At 40.9% G+C, this 23,053-nt stretch overlaps 1 protein-coding gene across 1 annotated transcript in view; it reads right to left on the bottom strand.

Annotated features, from left to right (window-relative positions):
* Window positions 1-23,053, bottom strand: part of MAML3 (mastermind like transcriptional coactivator 3) — a 273,831-nt gene that overhangs the window by 229,143 nt on the left and 21,635 nt on the right. The window contains exon 2 of the mRNA XM_083834889.1: window positions 3,523-3,643. The gene's annotated coding sequence lies outside the window, so the exon portion shown is untranslated. The remainder of the gene's footprint in view (window positions 1-3,522; window positions 3,644-23,053) is intronic.

Here is a 23,053-nt window from a genome sequence, read left to right as displayed (position 1 = left end):
GTGCAAAAAGTGACCATTTACTTCCATCCAGTGATGGTCTACCCAGTGTTCAAGTCTTTTTAATTACATTGTCATCCATTCCAGGGCCTTCCTTCTTATGCAAGCAACAGCCTTATGTTGCCTGGTTTTCCTGAAACACTTTGATAAGAAGTTCTGTCAAAAGTCTTTTGTAAATTCAAGTTGACTCTACACTCATGTCAGCGACCCCTTCAAAGAAATTTGAGAGTTTTGTTAACTCTCACTAATTTGATCGTATTTATTCAATTAGATACTAATTCAAACTCTTATTACAATATCTACTCATTCACCTGAAACAGATGTCAAATGTAGGTTTGCTGGACACCCGTGGAACCTTTCTTTATGACTGACACCACATTCGACACCTGATTTTCATGTACAAAGGAATATTGATGTGACAGGTTACATGCTGCTGTTAGGTATTTCACACCTGAGTTCTTTAAGAATTCTTGGGTGAATTCTTCTGATCCTGAAGACTCCTCTGTCTTTGGTATCATTACCTCTTTTTAGAGGAACTCTCTGCTGAGTTCCCTGAATGCCCTGAAAGGGCTGCAGAATTCTAGTTGGAGAATTTCCCCCATATCTTTTACAGTTAACAAGGATGCAGAGAGTTTATCTTGTCTCCAGCGACTTTGTCCTCCCTAAGAGTTCACTTTATACCACTATCATATCCAGACTCAATGACGATGTTTTCCCCTCCTGATGCACTGGAAGAATGACATTGTACTACTTTGGATTCTTTAAGCAAGTTAGGTCTTGGCCTCATCTGTGGGCTGCCTAATAGTATTGTTAATACTGTATCTGTCATTGTTTATGATCCTTTCAGTCTTCTTCATTTAGTTGTGTCTTCAGCTTTTCACCTTCTTTCTAATAGCCTCTCTTTGCTGTTTGGCCATGATGGCTTCTTTTTACTCTCTCATGGATGTCCAGTAAATCATGTGCACTAGCACTGTGCTTCCTGTTCGGTGTCCTGTTCGTAGTCTTCGTGATCCCTTTACAGATGTAATTGTCTTGGGCACCACTCTTTGTTTATTCTTGGTAAGTCTCCTCATATTGAAATGAACACAACAGCAGTAGATATTTTGGCCTCTGTAGCTCCCGAAAGATACTAAATCCAAGAGTGTTACAGGTATTCTTAAAGAGTGGTCTTAATGCTTAGCAAGACACATATATGGATATATATGCACATACGTACGTACATGCATGTATATATATGTATGTGTTCATTATATATAATCACGCAAATTGCAATATAGGGCAGATGTGGCTGTTAAACGGGGAAGCGACTGTGAAAGGACTTCTGGTTCTTCATGGATATAACCAGACATGAGTGAGGGTTCATTTGGATTTGATCTCATTTCAGATTTTGCCTAAAATGAACGCTAATAATAATTAGCATTTATTGCATGCAGCTCTCAAATCCTTCTAAGCATTATTATCCTTCTTTGCAGAGCAATTATGAGCCACAGAACAAAGAACTGACAAAGACAAGACAGTACCTATGATTCTTCATTTCAATCTGCTACCTATATTAGCATCTCCTTTATTTAACAGGAACTACTAATTTTGCAAACTACTGGAGGTATTGCTTTCAAATCATGCTATCATAATTATAGTTAATTTTACAATAGTAAGCATGCCCAGATGAGGTGTTTACATGTTTGTTTTCAGCCTTTTTTGTCTACATATAACCAGTATTTGTGTTGTAGCAATATAACAAGCATGATTTTCACGCAATAGATAATTTAAACTCACTTTCAAGTTGCTTCAGCTTGGTTTACATTTCTTAGCTCAACACAGCACTCTGATCAAATAAGGTAATGCAGACACAAAGCCCGATGCGCCGATGATGTATGTGGTAAATACCCTGGAGAAATCTAGCACCACAAAGAATACCAAAGCACCATCTTTACATAAATACACAGTCTATAAACAACACAGTCTATAAACAACAGCCCTTAAAAGAAGAAGCAAATTTTTAACTTTTAACCTTTCCATGGTGTAACATGGAAACCTATTACACATATTATTTTTTTTGGCCTATTCTTTATCCTATGAGACGTGCAGTCATTCCTTTCCCACTTCACCTGTGCTTCCTGACTCCCATTTCTTCTGTTAATCTGTTACCCATCCAGAACTTAGTACAAAACTGTCTTAGTTTTGCATGTCCCATTCACAAGGAGATAACCTGTTAGCATAGTCATTTTGTGTATTGATCTATGCTGACCTAGGTTCTCTGTGATTTTTTCACAGTAACTTGCATATTAGTTCCAGGGGAGTTTAAGTTCTAGGTCAGTTCACTGATAGCTGTTTAATTTAAGGGGTAGAGTTACTTGCTTCACTAGCCAAGTAATTTTCTTATCAAGACCTGCAAATGACAGTATATAGGAAAGTAGTTCCTTTCATTACTTTTTTTTTCTTTTCTTTTTTTTTTTTAATTTACATATCGTTTCTGGAGAATGGAACACGTACTACCTCAGCTAGTATGGCACCAGAAGCTTGATGCTTTTTTCTCTAAATTGACCAATATCAGACATTGCTAATTGTCAGTTAAGGCAGGGTCACAGACTTTACCTCCATACAGAAGAAAGAGTTGTACTACAGACTACCCAGTGGATCATATTCTGTCAGCTTTTCCAGCACTCGCACACGCTAAATGGAGCTTTATTTAGCAATGCTTTGATACTAAGTCAAGCTTCACAATGCATATCATCTCAAGCTGGTATACCCCAAAGTTACTCCATTTAATTCCATCTTACCTGTTTTGTCCCAAAATAGGGGTTTCTTTGGTGTTTAATAGTGTGATTCCTCTTCGATTGCTATGTTAGTTTCACAGCATTCAGTTACTGTATGGATTAGGTACCTTTATGTGCATAAAGACATCTCATGACCCGTGAAGATTAATGAAATTGAATATTGTAATTAGGAAAGCATCTAACTATGCAGACAGGAAAAAGCCAGGAAGCTACCTGAAGAAGACTCTCATTCCATAAACAGCAAAGATACTGAATCAGCAGAGTGGATTAGTCTTTGGGAGCCTACATGGTTGTGTTACTAACTGAACAGCCCACTATAATGTATACTAGCTATATAGACTTAGTTATTCTTTCATGGTCCTTCAACATAGTTTTATAGCAGTGACACTGAGAAGCCAAAAACTGGATACAGTTTCCCCACTTTTCTGCATCCTGTCTCAAAAAGAGAACTGTCATCTCTCCCACATTGCCTGTTACAGTAACTTAATTGGAGTTAGATGTCCAAGACACTGTAACAATAGAAGTTTGGTACTCTACCAATATTTAAAATTCCCTTACAGACATTGCTAATTTACTGATTCTTAGCTCTGCTGAATCAGCATCTCTGAAAGCAACGTCTCCCCTTAATTACTGCCAGAAAGCAGTGCCTCTGCAAGGGCAAATTCAACAAAGAACAGGATTATGGTAGACTGACAGTAGCTGTATCAACTCCTATGCAATCGTTTTAAAATTATCTAAAATCACTAACCTTTCACTTCTGGAGCACAAGGTTCAATTCTCTGTTTAGCCATGCATGAAAATGAGTTCAGCAATCTTGTGTCAGCCTCCACAGAATCATTCATGTAATTTGCCATGATTGGCAGATTTTGCTGTGAAGAAAGAATGGACGTGAATTAAAAAATAAAAGTGAGTTTTTGTCAGGTTGAAAAATCAAATGTCAATAAATCTGAATGTTAGAATCATGGAAAGCAAATTCAGATTTGAAAGTCTGGACCTTTGTGCAACCCGCACATAGACAGAACCAAACAGGAACAGAATGTAGGATCTACTGTAAGCACAGTGTAGGTAAGCATGGCATCAGTGGAGCGAGCACTCACTTAAACAGTCCTGTGAAGTAGGATGGTTGCATACCAATGGACTGACTGCTCCTGACCTCTGCTTCTCAGACTTAATGATGTCTTCTTATCCACAGGAGGTGCTCTCATTACTGTCCACGCAGTATAGGTAATACTACCTGGTGGACTGCTTTGTGTCTCAAAACATGCCCTACGTTTTGGGAATTGTTATTCATTGCTATGAATTCTGGAGTGCTGCTCAGAATCAAAAAGCTAACAGTCTGTTTCTGGACAGTGAGGAAGACCCTGAGTCCCTTTGCCATGAAGGAACACTTCCCAAACAATAGGGAATACAAATAAAAACCTATAAATAAACATGAAAGGGAAAAAAATAGAAAAGGATAAAAACAAGAGTGAGAGAAAGGTAAGAATGGCAACCCCTTGTCTGTCAATTCTCTCCTCACTTGCTTTGGGTGGCTACTCTTAGACCCAAAATTGAGCCTCCCATATGAAATGAACCAAGGTGAAATTCAAAGGACTTCCTCATTAAGGAAAATGGATAGGACTCCGTTTGTACATATAACTGCTCTGTCATTAACTTTTTCACCTTATGCATCATTCAATTTCTTTTCTTTCCTTTGACAAATACTGACCTTTGCATAGTTAGAAGTCTTTGAAAGTAACTACACAATGATGCACTGTCACTTCAAAGTATAAACAAATCTGAAAAAAGATGGTATCTGTTCTCTCATTACCCAAATAATGACACATGCCTGATGAAGATGTTTCTTATATTGTACACACTTTCAAGAAGAAATCACGTCCATGTATCTGTGCATAACATCTACTACAAAGGGATACCAATCCTGGCTGGAGCCCTGTGCATTACTGTAATATAAATACTGTAAAACTCACTTATACCTATCACCTACTGCTGTCTAAACTAAAGAGCCGAAGTGAAGAAGAAGAGGGGGAAACACAAGAGGTTGACTGGTTTCACATAAATATTAACCACAACCCTTTCTGTAAGATTTAACTGGCTTACTTTAATGAAAGCAGTAACAGCACACATGCAGCAGACATTAACAAAGGTGAAGTCTAAACACCCATCACCTCTGCAGCTCTTCAGATTATATTTAGCCCTCCATGGTCACGTTAAGAACCCTGCAAACAAAACTCCATCAAAGCTAACCATCCTTGTTACTCAGCAAGGAAACTGTTTCTGTTTCCAACAAATGAGTGGCAAAACCTTGCATGAAATCCTGTCAGATTCACAGCATAAATCAACCTGTTGTATACCAAATCTAATGCACAGCAACTTGCATAATGGTACTCTACATTTAGATCTCTAGAAAGGGCACTCTGAGCTGTGATTTGTATTCAGCTGCATTTTAAGAAGATGTTAATTACACTTTTCCCTCCTCTTGGACGTGCTTTCCACATCCCAGGCTATGGAGCTAGGCTGGTGTTGGTGTACGTTTCCCTCGCTGGGCTCTTGGATAATGCGGTCTGCTTTTGGGAAAAGACGGTGCCACTGCCACCACGAATGAAATGCCTGGCCATACCCCTACATTGTAACATAAATACAATCTCTTAGCCCACTTTTCATTTTTCTCAACACTACTTCTCAAACACTCATTTAACAAAAAAGGAAATAAACAAAACAAAAATAATGGCAGCAAAACCTAAGTTAACCATCCTCTGGCTAAGTCTGCCAGGCACATTAGAACTTGATCCACCACAGTCTTATTTAAAAATGGGTGGCTGGAAGGTGCCTCAGGATTTATAAAAAGAAAACAGATTGTCTCTGAGGCTGATGCCAAATAACTCATTGCCTGAGTTATCACTCTTCAATCAAAAAGTATATGAAGAAACTACATAAGTCATTTAGACAGCAATCACCATGGAGTTATGCTGGCCTCTCATGTCAGTGATGAAACAGCCAAATTCCCTGACAGTGGTGAGTTATTCCTTTTATCGTTGGCAGAGCTGCCAAAAGAATCATCAAGGCTACAGGCATGGAAAACATGAGGCCTCTCCAAATTCAAGTGATAAAAACACAGTGTGCTTTATTACTTTATTTTAATCTTTATCATTTCAGTTTTAAAGAAATTATAACAGTGTTAAACATAGTTAGGCAATGACATGATTACTTTAAACTCAGTATTTAATTTCCCTAAGTAGGTCTCTTCCAGACCATGGCCTTTGGGACTCCGTCCCTGCTGCTGCCTGCCCCAATCTCTCTCATAACTAAGCACGTATCTTTTAGCCCTGACAAAGCCAGCATAAAATACTGAGTGTTTTATTATTAATTATAATTCGGTCACTTTGGAGGTGGATTTTCTCTCTCTAGTTACAGTAATGACTTAGTACAGGAAATCAATAAATTTTTGTTGCACTTTGACATTGCTGGAAAGAAGTGACAAAGCAGAAGCGAGAGTACAGGTGTTTAGAAATATATCTCCACCTACCCTGATTGCCTTTACAAATCCTAAATGAAGTAAGAACACACTAATTCTCTTGTATAGTTTTAAATACTTGTTTTAAAACCCAAGCAAGTACTGAAAGAAAGCAAGGTTTGTGGGCCTGATTTCAATTTGAGCAGAATTTCAGTTAATAATGTTGCACACATAAACCCTCTTTTAACAGTCCATAATATTAAACTGAAGACAGGATTGCTAAAGAACTTCGTTATTTTTTCTCCCTATTAAATCAGCATTACAGACTTTCAACAGATGTCTTTAATAGACATTGTTATTAAAAAAAGTATTACATAAAATAAATTCAGACCATTTCTCCAGTATTACTTCTCCTGCCATTAAGAGAATCTCTCCTGTATCTTCAGTTATTACATTTGCCCCTCCCCAGACATTATAAACCTCTGTCAGCATTCATACTACTCCTTATACTTAAAAATCTGTCACTGCTTCCATTTAGAGTAACTTTTTTTTTTTTTTTACAGTTTTAAAAGCTCTAAGAATGTGTTCTAGTAGAAAAGTTTCAGCCCAGAAGCATTTTTTTTTTTTTTAAGTGGCAAAAAATCCCACTTCTTTTTAAGCTCTTGGGTGCCAAAGAGGTTTTGTAGTTTCAGGTATTTTTTCTACACTTTACTAACTCAAAAAGAATGTAAGTTGTTTGTTAATTCCTTTCAACGTATCAGCTAATAAATATACACCTTTGCATATTTACTGCCTGGGAAATGTTATCAAAAGTAATTTTTCCATGGCAAAACCAAAAACAAACAAAGTCCACCACCAAACAGGTGATGCCTCTGGGTCAAACTGTCAGTAATACTATACACCTGAGCTAAGTACCAAGAAGGCACACGTATGGTCCTCCTGTAAAATAATGCTTGTTGCTCTGATATGCAGATAGTTACCTCCAACAATTAGAAAACTTATTCAGCTAAGTAAATACACATTTATGAGCTACAGATTTTCTCTCTTTACCTCTCATCTGCACAGGTAACCTTGACTACACGTAAACTGGGAGATGTTTGGGTATTTCTGAGTTCCCAGGTCTTGACCAAATCTGGATTCCACACTGATGTCAGCCTGCTCCCTCTACAGGCTGGTTTCCACAGAAACCTAACGCATGGTCAGAAGGGAATAGCAGCAAGTTCTTGGTCTGGCTATTTAGGAGCCAGGATGTAGCACAACCTTAAGAAACATCTAGGGACACGATGGGCTTTGGATTTAGGCTTCTTCTGGAAGCCTACTTCTCTGGAGCAATTCTACTGAAAGCTATGAAGTTACTCTTACGTGCTGACACATACGTATAAAATATAAATACATATATAAACTGAGTAAATTAAAGTGGACTTTGGCCCCTCAGCAGTACATAATACTCATTCTTACATATTCTATGAGCAAAAGTGCAAAACAATGTCACAATAGTTAGACGCTACGATGGTTCAGTCCACCTCCTGACCACAGACCCCTGCACTCACCACAAACCTCTAAACTCAGCTCAAGTTGTAACTCCCCACTTGTCTCAGCAAGTGTCCAGCAAGGCTCGGTGAATTAAAAACTGAGGCATGCAACAACTGTGAACTAGAAATACCACAACACACAGTTTTGTGTATTTGCTTGATGGCGGAATACAGAGAGATGCCTGAAAGCACATCCACAAATACTTAGAGCTTTGCCTTAAAAGCCTGAGGACACCTTAACTTGCTTTGAAGAGTATCATGGCTCTATGAATCTGATCTCAGGTGTCGTGTGAATTGCTCGTGCAATACAGGACCTTTTAGAAGGTTGGTCGCTGTCTGTCTGTTGCGCAGATCTTTACAGAGATGTTCACAATACCTTTAGTATCACAACTTCTTTCCAGCAGAGGACTCTTTTACAGCTACTGAAAAGAACAGTTTAAGGCGATCACTAAGGGTTGTAGGATGAAACTGTAGCAGTTGAACTTGTTTCATAGAAACAGGTACTTCCTCACAAGCAGCACCTTAGCTCTGTGTGTGATGGGTCACCAACTCAAAGTCAAAACTGCACAGCAGTCATTGTTTTTAGTCAAGATACTAGAGTTACATGCTTCAGAAAAACAGCCTTTTTATGGTAATCGTTACTTACGTTTAAAATGTCAAGCTCTTTAAAAACTGGCAAGAAATTTTAAAGAATCCAAAAGCTATTTTCTTTAACCTCATAATTCTGTTTGGGGAAAATATCAGTGAGAACTTACAATAAATTATGGAATAAAACAATAAAGTTACCCAATACCTCTGTATAAGGCAGCTGTATGAAAATGTCTCCGCAGCAAGATGTAGCTGCTCTTACCTTCACCTGTTACAGGTGGTCCTCTAGGAAGTTTTGGGACCATCAGAGCACCCCAAATTGTTACTAACAGGCCTCCTACACTGCTACGTGTGGGGAAGAATTCCTAGGAGCTAATCTTTGCAGATTCTTTTCTGTTGGTGTTTTCTACTGGCTTTTTTGATTATTTGGTCTTTCTGCAACACCTGGACAACACAAACACAGAAAAATGGTACAGGAAAATCCATTCCACTTACTGTACAGAACAGCAACAATGGACACAAAGCACCTGCAACCAACACGTTAGCTGATCACTACAGCCCTGCCTTGCTGCCTCCATGCAGCTGCCCAGCCACACGTAGCATCCACACGCAGCACTCTGAAGAATGAGGTATGAAGAACAGCCCAAGCTCATCACAGAAATTAAGAACTGCTGATGCAATTATGCAGCACCTGAAACAGTCAGACACTTCAAGAGGTAAGATCATTCAGCTGGGTGGCCCCAGGAAGCATCTACATCTGGGAAACAGAAGAGAAAATTACTGGTCCGAGCTCAGACATAGCCCCAAATATAATCTGGCACAGCAGAAAACCTTGCCCACCTTTACATCTTTTCTCTGCTCTGCACCTTGGCTGCTTCATCTGCTAACAACATAAATCACGGCTGCCTGGAGGGGCCAACATTTAGAAGGATGCAGCCACAGGCCGGGGAGTTGATGACTGACTCTGACATCTGAGAATAGCTCTGAGTAAGCTGCTGCTTTTCTATCAAGAGCGGGATCAGTTTTTCCCCCCTCTAGGTATACACTTTTCATAGCAACACGTTCTGTTGCTATTTAGGATTCACTGGCCACTTCCATTACAAATGTTCTTTTCCTGAGATTGATAACCACAGCTTTTGTTACAAAGCCCAACGCCAGACAAAACTTGCCTCATTGTGGGTTTCATTGCAAAACCAGGACTATAGCCAGCCTCACACAAATTTTTGCAGTTCTTCTGGCGAGCTTGAGACAATTACTAGGTGGCGTTAGAACAGTACATACCTTAAGGTCTGGGGTCTGCAAACACTGCTCAACTCCAAATTTATCTGGCTGTTTAAAAATTAAAAGTAAGGAATCCTCTGTATTCAAAGCAGAATCGGCACTGAATGGAGGGCTGAATCCAATGATTGAAACCAAAGACAATGTTTGTGTGAACCCCAGTGAGAATCAAAATAGCTGCATTTTGCACAGCTCTATTTATAACTCTATAATTTTAAATGGTAAGACCAAAAATAGTCATTGCAATATGTCAGCTCAATGTAATTTTTCTTTCCAAGAGATGTAAATCAGTCTAAACTTTTTTTTTTGGTAGAGTAGTAAAAATAAATAATAAATCATTTTCCAGATAGCTTTAGAGGGTTTTGTGTTATTAAAGTTTTAGTCCTTTGTGACAGGAGTTCCTGGCATGCAAATGTGGCCGTTCCCTCATCTGACTTCACTTAGGGTCTACATCTACCAAGGGACTTCCACAAATATGTATTGATTCAAAAAGACAGCTAGTTCAAGTGGGGGATAATTAGGCTTTCGCCCTCCCCTTCGCTCTGTGCCACTGTTTTCACTCTCTCCACCTCCATTGTATCCTTAAAAGCAGCGGATCTGCAGCCAAGCACTGCACACTCCCCACAGCCAGCAACTTCCTCCGAAGCTGCAGTGCATAATTGCAACCAGCTGCTGGGGCTGCTCACAGCAGCACAGGCAGCACCTTCCTGCCCAGGCGGCAGCCCCCAGGCTCTGCTGGGTGGACACCGGGAGGCTCCCACCCTCCCGTAGTAAAATTCAGAGAGAGCAGCAGTCCCCCCCCCCTTTCCTGCACCAAGGGACATGCTGGAAGCACAGACTATTTCAGCTTCCCTCCTGCTTCCCTCCTTCCACCAAGTCCCTGCGCTTAAAGGGGAGAAATCCTCCCTCTCCGGCCCCTGCTGCTGCTCTGTCTGACCCACCAGGCTGCCTGCCACAATGCTGCTTCCCCTGAGTGACAGGAGGCACGGCCGTGCTGCGTGGGTAACCCACAGGGACAACAACCCTGGATTAAGGCTCTGAGCAGCACTTGGTAGCTCCTGGCGTTTCAGCAGCAGCACAGCGTTTTATCCGCGGAAAGGAGAGTCCTTGCTCCAGTGTCAAAGTTCCTGGTAAGGAGTCACGAAAGTCACAGATGGTAATTTCTGCAAAAGGAGCTCCATAAACCCATGCCATATGTGATCATGGCTCTTGGGTAGCACACCAGCATCAGTCCCATCCACGTGCAACGGCTGAGAGCAGCACGTGGAAATATAACAAGTGCCCAAGTGATTTAGGAGCGCGGCGCAGTCTCAGAATGCATTTCACACTCTGGAAATGTAAAAATTAGATAAGAGCATTTTAATTTTCCTCCAGGGTAGAGGAGCAAAGCCAGCACAGTAAATGAAATTGTCATTCCAAAGTCATGATGTTTTTTTATGCCACAATAAAGTTACGCAGCTGTATGGGAATCCTGTCAGGTTCACTGTTTGCACTTTCCCTATGGGTGTAAGCACACATCAGACGCTCCAGCTTTCATGCTGTATTTTGCTTTAGCACTAGTGTTGCCTGTACAGCACACACATTGACCTTTCTCTGCTTATTATTGCAACACCAGGGCGGCAGGCAGCAAGAGCTGTGCATCCTCCCAACTTCTCTGACCGTAGCTTTGCATGTTGGCTTTGGCACTAAAACAGACTTAAGAAATCGCCCTCCTGTTTGTCGGGCTGAACGGCTGCGGGTTAAAAAAGTGTGTTTATCCTGATTCATTTCACTGATCCCATTCCAGCTGATCCAAATAACACTGGCAAAAGAGGGAAGCAGACGGTGGTAAACTGTGGTAAAAAGAGGAATGAATGAGCAGAAATGAGCAGATGGAAGGAGAGGAAAGTGGTAAACACGAAACCATCTTTACTGTTGGAAAATGCACAAGGAAAAAACGCTCTCAGAGAGCTCAGTTATCGGTAAATCAACTTCTCTCCCTCAAATGCTTCTCTCTATTATACATATTCCACTTCACATGATTTCCAAGTGGCAACAAGAACCCTGGAGTTGCATGTCAGAGCCTTAAGCAGAGAACATTGACTGGAAGGACTCATTTACCAAATACAACGTATGCACTACAGTTCTTTACGCTGGTGTCACCCTTGGTAGAAGAGCTCCAGGTGGCTGCCTGGAGCAGGAGAGATGCTCTGAAGGGAGCCCGACACTGCTGCTCACTCTCTGACAGCGCAAACTCCACTGTAAGCAATGACAGCCGTTTTGCTGAATGCTGTGACGTAGTCCAAGACACTGTTGAAACGTGTGAGGTCAGAAACTGCTGTGACCTTTAAGCAGTGGAAACTGGTCATTTTTCAGCCAGGGAGACAAAACTCTTCTCATATCACACATGCAAAGTACAACGTTTGGGGGAGAAAGAGTCACGAACCCACTGCTGGAGGTGAAATGTTGTACTGGCTATATGGTAGCTATACTACCCTACTGGCTGAAAGTGGGATGAGCCTACCTGCCAAAGAAAAAGAAACAAAGCATTTATGCGAAAAGCAAAGTAAATCAGGGTAAAGATCTGTTACTACTAACTGATATTTCCTCTCCCTCCTTGCTGGGCAATGGACAAATAAGACTTGTGTCTTTGTGACTGAGCTTCAGAGTAAAGACCAGCAGCAAAAGGACCACAAAGCTGAGGAGTGATGACAAGCTGATAATGAAGATGGTCTTTCATCTACCAGAAAACCCACAATGAGATTCCCCACATATGCTCTGCAGTACTAAAAACAAGAATGGTTTTCTTCAGAGGGATTCAGTTGAACCAGAAAATTTAGAGACCATATATGCCCTACACCCCAGGATTTGAAGTAAAACTTTAAAATTTACATGAGATGAACTGATCTAAGGCCTAACTTAAGTTCACTTTTTGGCTAAGAAATCTAAAAGCTGGCCACTGATGTGCCTTCCCGGGGCCATAAGATTTAGCTGTGGAGATGCCTGGCATGCTTGTTTGCCCCGTGCCAAGACAAACACAGGTCAAATCCAGGTGGCTGGGAGAGGGAAAAGGAAGAATATTACTTAACTATAGCTACTGCACCAGTTAGGTCAAAGATCCTCAGGTCTCATTTAAGACAAAGTACAAAACAACAGCACTAAAACACTGGAAAGGGGAGTGTAGGAAAGTCAGTTCACCGATAAAGGGATGAAAAACAATAAAGTGGGCTTTGAAAGAGTTGCAGTCCAGACTCATAAGCTCCATTTTAAGTAAAGGCAACTGGGAGAGGAAAAAAGAATGGAGGAAAGAGAAATGCACACCACAGTAGGCAGGGCACATACACATTCTACAGCAATAGGGGAAGAATAAAATACAAACCCAAGGGACTGAGGTATGCAAAGGTGTACACAAGGAAGCATACTTGAAAGAACCGGAGGAAGAGGTGCTCTCTGCTGCACAAGAGCCTGCTTCTTACTGCTGTAAAGGCTGTTGTAATTTATGAAAGGCAGAGGGTAGTAAGGGGAAAGTACATGCACGAACAATGCCACTTAGGTAGCATTTTGTACTCATTGTGACCTGGTGTCAATGATAAGTAAGGGAAGTGGTGAAGCAGCAGGAGAGGCCATATAGGCATAAACATACGCAGCTGGAGTGCCCACTTCTTTGTTCTGCCTTCTCAATTTCTGATAGCCTCATGAAACCTAATTACTTATTAGCGTTCTGTAAGATTAATCCACATTTCCATTCTTTCCACCTTCAAGGCTGGGCTCATACATCTCAAATAAAATTCTAATCCTGATTTTTCATTCTGAATGTTATCTTCAGCAAGAAAGGGCTCAGCTGACCTTTTAATTTGTGGTAATTTGCAGCTCTCATTGCCTTGGCTATAGGATTTGCTATGGGAAAATTTCTAGGCTCTTAACTATGAATAACCGTAAAATATAAACAAAAATGTTTAGGTTATCATGTCTAGACTCTCACACCACCAACATAAAGCACTGAGTGCGCAAACTCAGAGGATCTTGTCACATAATTATCATTCTGTTGGTATCACATCGGTACCTTTCCAATCAAATCACAGAATCACAGACTAGTTGAGGTCAGGGAGAACCTCTGGAGATTATCTACCCCAAGCCCCTGCTCTGAGCCACGAGCTCAGAGCTGTGTTCAGTGGGGTTTTGAAAACCTCCAAGGACGGAAACTCCACAATGGGTCTATGAATACAAGCCTGAAACACAAAACGGCCTCCATTTCAGTTTTTCACACACAAAAACATACCCCATTTCCATTTTGCTTTCAATACATTTAAAGTTGCAAATCCATCCTATAGCTGCTTCAGCCAGGATTCTCTTTATGTTTCACTCGTATATTCTGTATGTTCCTCTGCTCTGTAATCACTGGGATTATTTGATAGCAACTAAGTTGTTTTCCAGTTACAAATACACCAACCAAAAACTCCTTCTGTTTTATTTTAGTGTGTGAAACAAGAGAGTCCAACCCCGGCTAACGTCAAGCTGCAAACCTCTCAGGAACATGAATCAGCCAGCAAACTATCTTTTGAGAATTTGGTAAAAGCAGGAAAAACGTTATTTTATTTTAAGTGTGATACAAACTAGGGAGTTTCTCGTTTATAGCAAAGGAACAAAAGGTAAATTTCTATCAAGATTTATACATGTACCAGCAAGTCTCTCCAGACAGTCTAGCAATAATTGTCAACAGTGTTGTCAGACTTCAGAAAAATAACGAGTATCTTATTTCAACGAATGTGATTTGATCACTAAATCCAGCCTTCATAAAAGAGAAATGCAATTGCAGGTTTGGGGCCTCTTACCCTTTCCCCCAAAAACCTGACAATTAAAAGCTTGTAAAGGCTGATAGAGTGTTAAAAGTCAGAACTTCGCAACTTCCAAAACTCCCCCCATCTCTCATATCCCCACTCCCCTTCCTTCAAATTAATTTCTGGAGAAAACGTCCCAGTGGTGATCATGACAAGGATTTCTACTTGAAAGCATGTTTTCCTTTGCTACCTTCAAACTCTACAGAACTGTTTACCACACGTTCACTGAGAATTTGGTCTTGGCTAACTCTTTGCTAAAAGCAAAAGCTAGCAGAGAAAAGTAAAACTGCTATCATAGTTTTGGCACAGCAGAGTAGGAAAGATTTTTTATGCTCTTTTTGCATCATGAGCCATTATTAACTTACCCTGAAATCAGAATGTATTAGTGTGATGCAGGAGACAGTTTCTGGCTAAATTTGCAGGCCTGGTAATTAGAGATAATCTTTTATTTCTATCTGTACATCTTCAGAAGATAATAACCTAGTGCCCAATGACAGCATTTTTACAATTTTCTTTCAGAGAAAAACTGCAATTTCAGGCATGTTAATCATGAAAAAGTCACTGTCATAAAAGTCAGCCTCGAGAAAATGAACATAAGATGGAAGTGCAATGAATATAGAAAAAATCCTTACTAGCCCACAGGCTAAAGTAGAGGCAGTGTAAGTCTGTAAAGACAGGCTAAGCATGGAGAGCTGTTCTGATTAAGGGACAAAGCATTAAGAAAGAACACAGCCTGTTAGAGATGTCAATATCAAAGAGTGACTGGAATTACTTAGAATGGTTCAAGGTAATAAATCTTCAGCAAATGGAATGTACTTAAGAAAGGAGAAATTTAGGTCAAATCTCAGGAAAAGATTTCTAACGCTGAAGTGCAGAAGGTTATGGAATATTTGCCTGAAGGAAGAGACACAAGGCACATCCCTGGAGACTTTTAAAACTACACTGGAAAAAGCACTGAAGTATCTGGTACACAATAATCTTATACCAGGAAGGAGAAAGGCTAGATGATCTAATTGGGCTTTTCCATCTCTGCTTTCAGTGATTCAGTGGTAATTCCACTGGCCAGTTCTAGTATAAAATACAACAATCCAGCATCAACTGTAAGAATCCCCTACTAAATGCAAATGCTCTAGAATAACTTACCTCTTTACCACAGCACAGAATGCAAATGCTCTTCAGAAATGAAAACAGATAGGTTCTTTTTATTTGAATATATATACACTATAATGAGAATAAAAACCATTAAAAATGTGAACAGGCATTGTGTATGTACCTCTAGCAAGGATCAGATGTGCTCAACGTGGGTACTCACATTTAAATTTCCAAATACTGAATGGAAATTGTACAGATACTGTTTAATTGAGGTAGATTTTGTAGATACTGTTACAATATTGCTCAGCATGAATAAGAGGGATGGAATGAGGTTCTGTGAACTTTCAAAGGCGGGCTTACACCTTTCTTACTTTTTTTTTTCTAGCTGACACTGAGAGAATAAAGAAAAAAAAGTGGTATATTTTACATACAGACATCTGAAAAATCTTATTCTTTTCATTTAAAATAACCACTACCTGGTCTTGGTCTCAGGTTTGGAAAGAAAGCTGCAGTTATCTGCCCTTCTGAAATCCACAGAGACATACTGTTCTTCGAAAGCTCTTGTTCCATCGCAGCTGATCACAGCTGAGTTCCAAGGATTGGGCCAGCAGTCCCTCTAAACTTCATGGAATAGGTGAATTACATAAATGGTACTAGAAATGAGTAAGGGTTGTAGGACTGGAGGACAAAGTGTTCAGAAAAACATGCACAGGGTGCATCTGTGTTACTGTTTCATATCATGAATGTGCTTTTTAAAGAGATTTCTCCTGATCATTCTGTCATGGCTGGTTCATGTCACAGAGCAGTCTGACACTGGATTATTTCTGAATGAAGCTAAACTGGAAGGTGTGTTCCAGTCACAACCAAGTATTCAGTCCACTGCTCCTGATCAGCGCCAGTACAACGTAAAGCATCTTGAAACGCATGCAGCATTGTCCTCAGCACCAACTAGATTCCCTGTACAGCCCGTGGCCCAGGGAGGCTATGCCAAGGCAGCTCCAGCAGTGGAACAAACCTCGCTGGGAGCAGGCCAAAGGCTGCCTGTGAAGGGTTCAGCACCTCAGCCAAGAGGCCGCTGCAGAGGGAGCGCCCTCCTGGCTGCAGGCAGCCTGTGCCATGCCACTACAGCGAGCACCCGTGCTGCTGCCCCGAGCCCAAGTGTCGTTTAAACACGTGTCGCTCCTGAGTTGGCATGATACCTCAACACACTTTAAACCCTAAAAATACAAGGAGAAATAGGATGTCAGAGAACACACACACGCCAAGCACTGCATCTAACCTGAGGAGTAGAGCACAAGGGATCCACTTACGTGTTGTGCTCCCCATGGCACCCCAGCACCAGACACTGGCTGTGCCAGCTCCTGCAGGGAAACAGCTGCTTGGTTGCTTAATCTAGCAATCAGTGCCACCAGCCTGCACCTGTAGCTTTTCTTTTTTTTTTTTTTTTTAAAGGGAAAGTTGTCTGTAAAGATATCTGAATTTCCTACCCCCGCTTTCTAAACTTTGAAGTTTACAGGTAGATCAGCGAAGTGCAGCGCTCTCGCAGCTCCAGCTCTCACCCACCCGCTAAAAGCTCTGTGTGGAAACTCTCTTATCTTTCTGCAGCCCTTGTGGTGTGCTGCTCCTGCCTTACAGGCGGGATTCTCGGAGCAGGAAGCGGCACGCTGGCACTGTCAGGAAAATTCTCTCAAAGGCTGCATTTCTTCGCGGTGCAGCACCTAGCCTGGGAGCTCACATACCAAATAACCACCGCTTACTTTTCCACAGCCTCGGCCTGTGAGGGGGGCACAGCGCTGAACGCAGCTCTTGGAGCCCCCTCGCCTCGCCTCACCGCCAGGCCCCGGCCCCGGCCCCGGCCCCGGCCCCGGCCCCGGCCCCGGCCCCGGCCCCGGCCCCGGCCCCGGCCCCGGCCCCGGCCCCGGCCGCCACCTGGGGGCCGAGCGGCGGCACTGCGCCACCGAGCCGGCCCCAAGTCGGCTCCGACCTGGGCAAGGCTTTACAGAGAGCATGTTTTGAGAGAAACAGACACAAGTTTCTCTTTTCGTAGGGCCTCACAAGGCAAGAGAGGACAGGACTGCTCTTTGCACAAGTGTCAGCAGCAGAGAGGGAAAAGGTTCTGTCCTGAGACCAAGTAAATATGGTTAAAGCAGAAACTGAAGCAAATATTTTAACCACCTGATTGCTGTCCTGGAGCAACCTCCCAATCAAGACGATGAGTTACACTTGAGATGGAAGAATTTATAAAATGAATTATTTTATGACAGTGTCTCCAGTAGTAATGGCCCATCTCTCTGTTTCGCATTCTCCTCATCTCTACACATCCAATCTAGAACAGACGAGACAGTCTAGCTGTAAACCACCAAACCAAGGGTCTTTTGAGTGCTCTCCACTGATGGACGAGAAGCACAAAGCAGTAACGAGATGGGAAGAGCCCCTGCTCAGGTGTGTGACAAACACCAGGCTGCCACACAGGGTGGGTAACCCTTCTGCAGGAAAAGGGGCTTCCACGACAGGACGAGCAACACGAATAAGCAATGTCATTCTGTGAGGAAAGCACAACCAGCATGGTTGGTTTGAGACAGCTGGAGAGAGCAGCGGAGAACAATGAGCATGATCAAAGGGCTCGAAAACATGACTTACAGTGAAAGATCGGAAGAACTGCAATTGGTTAATCTCAAGGTGCGAAGACTCATGAGTATGGTCACAGTTTTCAAAAGAAAGGAGTAATTTGTTCTCCATGCCCATCATGAACAAAAAGTAATAGATTTAAATTGCAGCAAACTTTTTAAATGATAAACACAGAGAGATGTCGGAAGACTGCCAGGAGAGGTTGCGGTATATTTGTCACAAGAGAAGAGGTTAAACAAATATTTCAAGACTGACATAAACACAGTGGAACTCTTAATGGGGATGAACTTTTATGACTGCCAGAAATCCTTTCCATTTTTTTCCTACTATTTTATGACAGAAAAAAAATGCTGTTTTGCTTAAAACACAGTTAGGAATCAGAAGGGGGTAGGGAGGTACTATTTCCAGTTTTCTTACTGGCTTACTGCATGAATTAAGAAACCACAAGTATTTTTGCATCTCAGCTCCCCATCAATAAAACGGAGGTAGCAATACACAATTTATGAGGGTACCGTGAATCTGTAATGCATTATTGTAACCTTGTGGATGCTGGGAAAGGAGGTGGTATGCAAATGTAAAATATTTCCAGACCTTCACTTTCTTTTTCATACTTGCACTGCTTTGACTAGTGTGATTTGTTTTTCCTTTCTTCTCAAAGTTTATAAGCCAAACACACTGTGATCTCTGCTTGGAAGAGAAGTACAGCTCTTTCCAATGAGGAACACAACAGAGTTGTAGTTTAATAGAACACTGAGGTTGAAAAATGTCCCTGGGTTTAAAATAAATAAATAAATAAAAGTCTAACCATTACATTTTGTCCTACTGTTTCTTTTATTGTGTGAAATTTACCAGAAGAAACTTCTACTTCAGAAACAATGATCCTGCTGGCTCACTTACACACATTGTAAGATCTCCTGAAAAAAAAAAATCTAGCTCCTCAAAACAATTATTGAACACATACAGCCAACAGGAGCAGTGAATATTTTTAAGACCTGTCCAGCTAAAGCATAGCTGAAGTACCTCATTATCTACTTTCCTTCTGAAATGCAACAATGGCTTATATTCACTAGGACTTTAAAACATTATTTTTTGTTAAAATGGTTTATATTTAAAGCAAAAAAAATCTGGTAAACATGGTATACTGTATAATCCAGACAGATACCTGCAGTTCAGGTCCACTAAAAACACGGATCCCAAATTAATATAAATTTTAAAAGCCTTATTCAAACACTTCTTCTTAATCATCTTAATACAAACACTTCCTTGCTGCAGATTTCTGCAGCAACATGCAAAACAAATCCTGCCCCTTCTTGCCATAGCAGGGTCCTGCTCTCCCATCCGCCTGGCATCTCCAGCAACTAGTGCCGTCTCTCATAGCCCAACTTCCCTCTCATAAGAGGATGGTGAGTGTGTTGGAGAGAAACCCTACACAGGGAAAACAAAGAGGGCCAGTGCTGGAGGCACAAGCGTGGCTGTGGTACACATCAGTGCCTATGAAAAGATCATGGAAAACCCTCCCTGGCCCTCAGCAGGAACTTAATCCTCATGCCTACTGTTTGCACTATAAAATAGCACTTTCAGGTACAGTTTGACATATATTTTTCCTGAGCACACGTATACATGTATCACTTAACTAAAGTGACTGGCATTATTTACATGTACATTGTTCCTCATGTGTGCATCTGCATTTGAATGTTTAAGAACACAATCCTGGAAAAGTAATTTGAAAAATAATTTCCTTTTAGCATACCAGCTGCTGAGACAATTAAGTCACTAATACTTTGCAAGTTCTCGAGCTCTCAGGAGACCTCTTGCATTTGGTAGCATTTGTAGAAGCACAAAATCCCTAATTCTTACCTAGCTTAAGTCAAAACCCATTGCAATCAACATTCTCTCCTAAAAAAATATCATTACAAAGACATCACATCAGATCTGCTGCTACATTCCATTGCTCATTTTCATAAAGCACTGCTTTTAAAGTGATTACTTCTCGTTTATTAAAGCTAAAGACAAACATTACAGAAGACAATTAAAAGCATATTTATATTATTTTAACAACTAGAGTCCTACACAGAATTGTAATTACTTTGCTCTCTGTGCTATACAAGTATATTTGAAGATGTAGAGAAAAGTTTTGCAAAAACATCATCAGATATGTGCAGAATGCTTATAGCACGGAGGAATTCAAAGAAAGTCAGGCACTTAACTCACTTGAGTTTAGCAAAAACCTCCTCTGCAACATACATTATATATAGCCTTTGATATTGAAAGAAAAAACAAAGCAAAAAACACACACCAGTCACAACAATGAGCAAAAGCTGGGGAGACAATCATATATATTAGTAGTAGGGTTGCTGAATATTTAGTAATAATAATTTTCAACTTCTATCTCATGCAAAATTTTTAACAAATTAGACTAAAGATTTCTGAATGTGTAACAAGACTTTTTTGAAAGTTTCAGCCCCCCAGCACAGCCATTCCAAAACCAAGGCTAACAAAAACTACAGCCCTCTGCCCGTGTTATGGAATTCTGAGTCTTCGCAGATACCCTCTAAATCTTCCCTGTCTCCAGAATAAGAATTTCATATTTGACAGAGTTGCTGGAATCTGTATTCAGAAGAGACTGTGAGCAAGTCTCTAAGATTTCAAGTGGCAGCACTATCACTGCCTTATCTCTTCTGTTCCTGGGGAAATGCTTCAACCTTCTTCAAAATCCCTCAGAGGGAAAATCTGTGGGAGTCAGTTCTCCTTGACTTCTGTTAACTTATTGTTCAATAACATTCTTTGCTTTGCAAAGCCCTTTGCATCAACAGTTCTTCATTTGCTCACAGTTAGAGCTTGTGATACTTTCTTGCATGTTAACACCATGTAACAGTACAATTCAACAATAAAACAAGTTTGTAAGTTCTACCAAAAATTTGTAATTTGCACCTAATCGAAGTCTTCAGATCACAAACATACAACATGGAGTTAGGCTTATTTCTTCAATCAGCTACAGATAAGTTAAGAACAAGGCAAGAATGACTGCAATTTTGAAAAAGGAGCTTGTCTTGGGGGTAGGATCAGTCTGAAAACTGGAGTAGGGAAGAAAACAGACAAGGACTATCCTGACAAGCAGTTTCCAGAGATGGAAATTAAATGTGAGCATGGAACTGGTTCATTAGGGTAACTGCACTAGGTGAAGGAACAGTGCACCTGTAAACCAGCAGGAAGAGCTGGGTTTAGATGTGACGAAATGCTAGAATATCTAAGAGAGTTGCTCCGATGGAGGGAGAGGGAGAAACCAAAACTGTACAAAACGTCTAAAGGAAGGATATGGCATCCGAGAGCAGTAAGTATTAGGAAGTGGGCAAAGACTGAATGCACACCCCTTGGCATGTACCGTAAGAAATTCAAGTTCTTGTAAGAGGTCTAAAGTTAAAAAAAAAAAAAGTGGATGATGTGTATATGTGATAGTATAATAATACTATGTGATGAGTACAGAATAGCATCATCCAAAGGCAATGAGAAGCTTTGCCATATTATGTGCTCAAATATTAGCAAACGCCAGAACTACAGTTACCATGCAGTCTTTTTTTTGGGTATGCATTATGACACTAATTATATGATCATGTGCTAATTTTTCCACAATCGTCTTGTTTAAATAGAGCAGCTCTGGTGATAAACTAAGCTCTATAGCACAAATAGCTATTCTCCATTTCCCTTCTGCTTCATTTGTCACTGGAAATAGAAAACAGCATGTGGAACAGGAAGAGAAAGGAGTATCTGGCAATTAAGACACCTGAAGAATACCCTGGTAAAACCTATGCTTTTCCTCCGGCCCCACATATTCCCCGTAATTCCAGTTTCAGTTGGCTGTCATCTGTTTTGCTGACACACTGTGCATTCATTCACGGTTTGGTGCAGCCAGTGGCACTTGTGCATTCAACTTACTGAACTGCTATATATTAAGTACTCTAAATCTCAGACCTTTTGCACATTAAATTAGGTGCTTGCAATTAATGGGTAGTTTTAGCATCTTTACACCTCATTTTTTCTCCATAAAACCGTGTTAGTTCATTCACACATGGGAATCCTGCCCAGCAAGCGTCCCTGAAAAGCAACCTCCCTAACATCCTCTCATATAAACCCCTATGCTCCATAACACTCAGGCGTGCTACGGATGCATACCTGTAAGGAAGGCCTCAGGCCACACACCGAACACATAAACAGGCAAAACATTTCTAAAACACTTAATAAGTCTCTGTAGCAAAAGGAGTAAGTGGCTGTATGACAGATGAGCACTTCCATAACCCTGATGGATAGGTTCTGTAGCCAGGAAGGCATGGCAGAGGGTTCAGTGCTGGACTGTACAAACCCTGTAGGGATGCTGGGCACACACCCGGGCCGTGCTGTATCAAAACTGGAACACCTACACCACTGGCAGTGTTACCTGTACCTTTCAGGTTATAAACTTATATTTTGATGGACAGATTTATTTCTGTGTAACACTGTCCATTCTAGACAATGAGACAATTGGAGGGGAGGAGGGGAACACGGTGATATTCAAATTGCATGCCACAGTGAAAAAACAAAACTGATAAAATTAATATAAGGCATTGATTATGATGCTCCTCAATTCTGTATACTTGACTTTGCAATCGTTGTAGGGTTAATCCAACACAGTTGTGTGTGGATAGAGTATGGACAGACACATAAAAACTCTCATACATGAGCATCAATAGAAACTGTATGCTCAATGCACTTGTTTTTAAGAATGCTTTTCAATAATAAATTAATTTCACTAGTCAGTGTCCTTACATCTTTATATTGCATTATGAGAAAAATACTTTTAGTTTGAATAACTGTTAGAATTGTTAATGATAATTTACTAAATATTGACCATTCTCA

This window comes from Anser anser, assembly GCF_964211835.1.
Source record: "Anser anser genome assembly, chromosome: 4".
In the NCBI taxonomy this organism is placed as follows: domain Eukaryota; kingdom Metazoa; phylum Chordata; class Aves; order Anseriformes; family Anatidae; genus Anser; species Anser anser.
The sequence above is the reverse complement of the archived record's forward strand: the minus strand, read 5'-3'. Positions and strand labels throughout refer to the sequence as shown.